The sequence below is a fragment of the Brachyhypopomus gauderio genome, chromosome 21, assembly GCF_052324685.1.
Source record: "Brachyhypopomus gauderio isolate BG-103 chromosome 21, BGAUD_0.2, whole genome shotgun sequence".
Taxonomy (NCBI): domain Eukaryota; kingdom Metazoa; phylum Chordata; class Actinopteri; order Gymnotiformes; family Hypopomidae; genus Brachyhypopomus; species Brachyhypopomus gauderio.
The window spans coordinates 8500464-8507920 of record NC_135231.1 but is presented as its reverse complement, the minus strand read 5'-3'; positions in this window follow the sequence as shown (position 1 = coordinate 8507920).

Here is a 7457-nt window from a genome sequence, read left to right as displayed (position 1 = left end):
GGTGTGACTGCAAGCCTCGTCCGGCAGTGTGACTTCAAGCCTCGTCCAGGGGTGTGACTCCATGCCTCGTCCAGCGGTGTGACTGTATGCCTCGTCCAGCGGTGTGACTGTATGCCTCGTCCAGTGGTGTGACTGCATGCCTCGTCCAGCGGTGTGACTGCATGCCTCGTCCAGCAGTGTGACTGCATGCGTCGTCCAGGGGTGTGACTGCATGCGTCGTCCAGGGGTGTGACTCCATGCCTCATCCAGCGGTGTGACTCCATGCCTCATCCAGCGGTGTGACTGCATGCTTCGTCCGGCGGTGTGACTGTATGCCTCGTCCAGCGGTGTGACTGAATGCGTTGCCCGGCGGTGTGACTGCGTGCCTCATCCAGCGTTGTGACTACTGCACAGATTCGTTTTTATGCCATCCCACGTGTGCATGCAGAGCTGAGAGTCAGAGGGGAGCAAGGCCGGCAGGATATGAGCCGACACACTTTTATGAAGCCCCCTCACACACGCCACTCAGATTCAAACAGCCCCTCCTCCCTGAGCTCCGGTGCTGGGCTGCGTGGGGCCCATCGCTCAAACCCGTGATGATCTCCACTCAGGGCGATTCTGTCTGCACCACTAATCCACTTCACCTGATTCTATCTACACTGCTGATCCATTCTGGCCAGTTCTGTCTACACTGGTGATTCACGTATACTTCATTTACACTGCAGAGCTGGATAGCTGGTGTTTACAAGCACTGCTGGCCCAACAGATCAGACAGAAGTCATTTCACTATTTGGGAGATAATGAAAAAAAAACTGAGGTCAGTCATGCTCAGGTTTATATCAGGACTGTTGGACACTGTAAATGTCTTTGAAGCTTGGACAGTATTGTGGACAGTTTTGTGTTGGTTTGGTACATTATTGCTGACATTTGGGACACACACTGATGCACATCAGCGTACTGTTGGAGGGAAGAAGGAAGTTTGACTTTTCATGAACACCCAAGATGAACAAGTCCACCATCAAACAACTTTAGAATCCAATGGTAACTTATAATAGTAACTATGACTTTAGTCAGCACAGGGAACATGAAATGACCAGCCAGCCGGCTAGTCTAACTCAACAGGCAGGTGCAGGCTGCGACCACACTGGGACCACACTGGGACCACACTGGACCACACTGGACCACACTGGGACCACAATGGGACCACACTGGACCACACTGGGACCACACTGGGACCACACTGGACCACACTGGACCACACTGGGACCACACTGGACCACACTGGGACCACACTGGACCACACTGGGACCACAATGGGACCACACTGGACCACACTGGGACCACACTGGGACCACACTGGACCACACTGGACCACACTGGGACCACACTGGACCACACTGGGACCACACTGGGACCACACTGGACCACACTGGGACCACACTGGGACCACACTGGACCACACTGGACCACACTGGGAGCGATCTTCTTAATGGCCGTGTACAGATCACAAGGACTAGTTTGAATAAATGAACAGGTCCATAAGCCACCAGACAGGTCATACGCAATCACCTAACACAACAAGACGATTACAAATACAACAACCAAACCTCAACAGCTAACATGTGAATAGGTCAGAGGTCACAGTTGAGCCTGAGAATGATGCTTAAAAGGATTTTTAAAAAACAAAACCCTCCATCCAGCGCAGAAAGTAACATTCAAAGGTGTCTGAAGCAACAAAGGAACCCAAGAACAGGCTTGCAGAAAGAGTACGTAGTGTGACAGTTGGGGCCGTGCATAGAGTTATGTATTTGGGTCAGGATCCCAGGTTATGTTGCGGGTTTGGGCTGTTCCATCGTGACTCTTGAGGGGAGCTTGATTGAATCCAGATCTTTTATTGGCCTGGTGGGGATTAGTGGGATTAACACTTTGTGACCTGAGCGTTGGGGATTAGGGTGAGCGTTGGGTCACAGGCAAAGCGGAGACAGGTGCTGGTTCTCTTCCTGTATCACTCACACTTGTGTTCCAACTGGAGCTCACCCTGTATCACCTACACGCCCCAATGCTTTTAACCTTTGGATCCTGTCTCACAACAGAGCACTGCTTTGGTTTATAGAAGAGGTTGTGTGTGTGTGTGTGTGTGTGTGTGTGTGTGTGTGTGTGTGTGTGTGTGTGTTCTTTTGTTATTGCAGGCCTTTACTCGTTTAATGTTATGAATGAAAATAATACGTTTAACAATTGCTAGGCATAATATAGACTATAGACAGATGACGTGTCAAACTAGTGTGGTGTTACAGGTTGATGTGTATTTTGATTTTAAAAGGATTCTTCTGCTTTCGTTGAGATGTTTGGTTATTCATCTACACACTGAAGAACTTTTAAACTGACTGCAGAGCTTTTAAAAGAGAAGAAACAGCGGACTCGGGGAGGACTATTGGAGAAGACCATTAAGATCATTAAGACAGCGAGCATCTGGGTTTGGTTGTTCCATCTGTTTCTGCCGCCTGTCTGCTTTCTCCTCATTTATCATTCAGAATTGTGGTTCGCACGCTGGTATCACACGGGCTCCACTTGGACAGAACCCGCTCCACCCCGGACTGGTCTGGATTGGTAGCTACAACCTTCCGATTGCCCCCCGCAACCTACACGTCTCCTCTCATTCTGCGTGTCCCGAATATCAGGACAACCTCTTTGCAGGAGTCTCGATACGGTTGTTGTGAGCTACGTTCTTTCCGACCCTCAGTCTTCAGACCTACTGCCGTTCATACTGCTCAGCCTGCCTGTTCTGGACCAGGATTGGGAAGCATACCAAAATAAAACGTTCCATATTACACAGCTCAACTGTCATTTACATTTAAGCTGTCAGCTGCCACTGCGTGGGCATAACCTTTAGATGATGGGTGGTGATATTCATTTAGTGTGCTGAATTAGAAACACCTGGGATTTAACTCTTGTTAGTAGGGGCACTTTCAAGGCTGAAGAAGGTCAGTTCTGGGCATGTGAGTTCAGAAACCGTGTCCTCAGCCTAGGATAAGTAGTTCATGGGAAGAATTTTGTATTTGAAGGGACAAGAGAGAGTTTCATGGGTGGGTCATTTGGAATGGGGCCCTGTTGAAGAGGAGGATAAAAGGGGCGAAAATAAACAGAGGTGTCAGACTTGTGACTGTCAGAAGAGCTGAGCTCATATGCTAGACCAAACAGGGCGGGGCATCTGTAGACATGAGGCTGGAACCCTCAGCGGAAAAAAGAGCCGACAGTGGGATTCCCAAAGGGATAGGATCCGTCATACCTGAGACACACACATCTGTACACACGTACACACACACACACACACACACACACACACACACACACACACGCACGCACACACACGTACACACGTACACACACACACACACACACACACACACACACACGCGCGCACGCACACACACGTACACACGTACACACACACACACACACACACACACACACACACACACACACACACACATACACATACACACACACACACGCACGCACGCACGCACGCACGCACACACACACACACACACACACACGCACGCACGCACGCACGCACGCACACACACACACACACACACACACACACACACACACACACACACACACACACTTCTCTTCTGCCTCCAGCTGTGCAATGGTTAAAATTTCAACAGCATCTTTTGACAAGTACGTATTGTTCTTTTGAGAGCATTATTGGGAAACTTGGCTTAAAGGACAGTTTACAGCTTTCTCAATGTCATCTCCATGTTGTTTATCCATACAAAAAAAAAAAAAAGTTTGGAAACGATTCATGCTATGACAATGATATATGACATTAGCACAGATTAACAGGAAAGCCACATCCGTTCGGTTCCACGGCACCAGGAACGGATCTCAGACGGTCTTTACCCACAGACGTTCAGCAGGCTGTCAGAGGCACCTCACAACTCATGCAGTTTAACATTGGAGACTGCAGCTTGCAGACCGACCCTAGTCGTGTGTGCACGGGGGGGGGGGGGGGGGGGTGAAGGCTTCATGGGGTCAGCTCTTGTTATCCTTGTTTGAAGCTTCCATGTTGGAAACGCTCACTGTTGCACGCGAGACGCACGGAGGTTGTTTTTGTGGGTGCAGGCCTCCTCTTGAGAAAACAGATTACAGAGAGACTGTGTTGGTGACATTTCTGTCTCTTGAGCATGCGGTTTGGCTCGCTCACGAGAGGGCGGAGCCTGCAGTAAGCACACACACACACACACACACACACACACACACACACACACACACACACACACACACACACACACACACACACACACACACACACAAAAAACCTCTAGACTGACCTCCCTCTTTGGCTGGAAATGCACATGTCTTCAGGGACAGAGTGGGAAGATTAATGCTGCTCCTGTTGAACTCTGGGAAATTCAGGGACCTGGCGTGGGTCTGAGGTTTCTGGGCCTCGCGGGTGACTGGGACGGAGAGGGAAACCACTTCCCCTGCTTGTTAGAAAAGGCAATTAAAAGCATTATGCGCTGGTTCCAGCACATGCGACTGGCGTGGTATTCCCTGCATCTGCCATGGAGTGTTTTCGGACTCTTGCTGAGATTTTGTGACCTTCCCCTTCCCGACCAGATGGGGATCGTATGGTAGTTTTCCGCTCGGAAACGCCAGCGTCGCAGCCGTGAGCCGATCCTGGTGCGCGGGTTCTCGAGCGGTCTGCTGAAACGCATCTGTCTTCAACCTCCGAGAACAAAGACGACACCTCAGCTTGTTTCAAACGGCTTTATCGATCTCTTCCGTAACCAGCACTGTCAGCACCTGAACCATGACACTACGTTAAACTGCCACGGAACCATATCTCTAAAACCTGTTCAGACTGACCCTACGGAATCGGTGGGATTAGATTAGCCTTCTACTGATAGGCGCTGGTTCAAGATGCACTTCAGATAAGGCGTGGTGAAACCTCCCCATTCCATGATGAAAAGCATCAGTGTCTGATTCATGTGAGAGCATCATCCAAACTAGAACTCGTTCTCTTCCAGTGACCTCACAACCTGGAATGCGTGTCCAGAGCGTTAGACAGTGACTGACTCTGCTTCAGTGTTACCACACGTTGTATTTACCATGTCATTAAAGAACGGGTGTCAGCCAGGAGCACAACACAGAATCGTCACGGTCACATGCGGCTTCTGCAGTCACGTTTGGGTTAATTTTACGCAATTCCCACAACAAACGCTCTCATTCTTCAACAATCAGTGAAATGTAATCGGAATATAACTGTAATAAATGTGATGCTGTCGGATAGCTTTAATTAGTAAGATGACTCGTGCTAGGGTTTGTGGGTGATCTTCAGCGATGCCGTGGGAAGACACGAGGCTGGTCTGAGAACAGTGTTCCAGCGTTCGGCCTGTGCTCTCAGATCAACACTGAAGCACACAGCCTGTCAGATTGGTGACCCGGGGTGTGTGTAAAAGTGACGGGGGAAGGAGAACCACGTGGTTCCAGCTCCTGGTTTCACACACGCTGGTGCCGGGGTCACACGAGGTCAGCGACAGTTTTGATGGGAGAAAAACAAGAACTCCCTTTCCAGGAAAAACAGCAGTAGGGGACACGTGGGGTGTGGAGGACACGTGTGGTGTGGAGGACACGTGTGGTGTGGAGGACACGTGGGGTGTGGAGAGGGCACGTGGGGTGTGGAGGACACGTGTGGTGTGGAGGACACGTGTGGTGTGGAGGACACGTGGGGTGTGGAGAGGGCACGTGGGGTGTGGAGGACACGTGTGGTGTGGAGGACACGTGGGGTGTGGAGGACACGTGGGGTGTGGAGGACACGTGTGGTGTGGAGGACACGTGTGGTGTGGAGGACACGTGGGGTGTGGAGGACACGTGTGGTGTGGTGTGGAGGACACGTGGGGTGTGGAGGACACGTGTGGTGTGGAGAGGGCACGTTTCTGAATGGCGGCAGAGAAAACCAACACGGAGGAATGACAGGAACGCTTGATGGCCCATTAGAACATTAAATGGTCTCCAACTTCTCATTAGTGTCTCCCTATATTTTCCTCTTTTCTCTGAGTTATTACCTGGACTGTGTGTAAAGGCGCCATTGTGTTATTACAGCCTCTCTCCTGCTTTGGCCTGTCCATCATTTCTCCTGCTGTCTCTTTTCTCCTTCACATTCTCTTGTGTGTGTGTGTGTGTGTGTGTGTGTGTGTGTGTGTGTATACGCATGTGTGTGCATGTGTGTGTGTATGTGCACGTGTCTGTGTGTGTGTATGTGTGTGCGTGTGTGTGTGCATGTGTGTGTGCACATCTGTGTGTGTGTGCGTGTGAGCGCGTGTATGTGCATTCACATGTGTGTGCCTGCGTGTGTGTTTGTGTGTGTGTGCCCATGTGTGTGTGTGTGCCCATGTGTGTGTGTGTGCGTGCGCGTGTGTGTGCCCGTGATTGTGTGTGTGTGTGTGTGCGTGTGTGTGTGTGTGTGCGCGCGCGCACGTGTGTGCCCGTGATTGTGTGTGTGTGTGTGTGTGTGTGTGTGTGTGTGTGTGTGTGTGTGTGTGTGTGTGTGTGTGTTTTGGACTGCTGTGTGACACTCTCTTTAGTGGGTTACCAGGAAATGAAATACGAGCACGGTTTGATTTAAGTGGAAAGTTATCCCACATCTCATTCAATTAACTTTTTGTTCTTTTGCTGATAATTACAGGGTACATCACACAGTGATTGTCCACACCAGCACATAGCTCAGGAGAGGGGGGAGGGGGGGGGGGAGGGAGGGGGCGAGGGGGGGAGGGTGAGGGGGGGTGAGAGGGGGGGGGGGTGAGAGGGGAGGAGGGGGGGTGAGAGGGGAGGAGGGGGGGTGAGAGGGGGGGGTGAGAGGGGAGGAGGGGGGGTGAGAGGGGAGGAGGGGGGGTGAGAGGGGAGGAGGGGGGGAGGGGGGGTGAGAGGGGAGGAGGGGGGAGGGGGGGTGAGAGGGGGGAGGGGGGGTGAGAGGGGAGGAGGGTGAGAGGGGGGGGTGAGAGGGGGGAGGGGGGGGTGAGAGGGGGGAGGGGGGGTGAGAGGGGAGGAGGGTGAGAGGGGAGGAGGGTGAGAGGGAAGAAAGAAGACATTAAGATCAGCATGTCTTGTGAACTACCCTCCCCTCTATCACACATTGACTCAGTTGTAAAAACAAAGGTGGACCGATAGATGAAGAGTGAAGAGTGTGTGTAGTCTGGTCACACAGATGATCACACCCCCGATCACACCCCCGATCACACACCCGATCACACACCCGATCACACACAGCTGATCACACACAGCTGAGCCACCACCACTGCAACGTCTTCCATGTGTTGTCATTTATAGTGCTATCATTACAGTACTAATAACAGGGAAGATTAGAGTAGTGGCCTTCTGACCCCATAATCCCCCTTTCTGACCCCATAATCCCCCTTTCTGATCCCATAATCCCCCTTTCTGACCCCATAATCCCCCCCATCTGATCC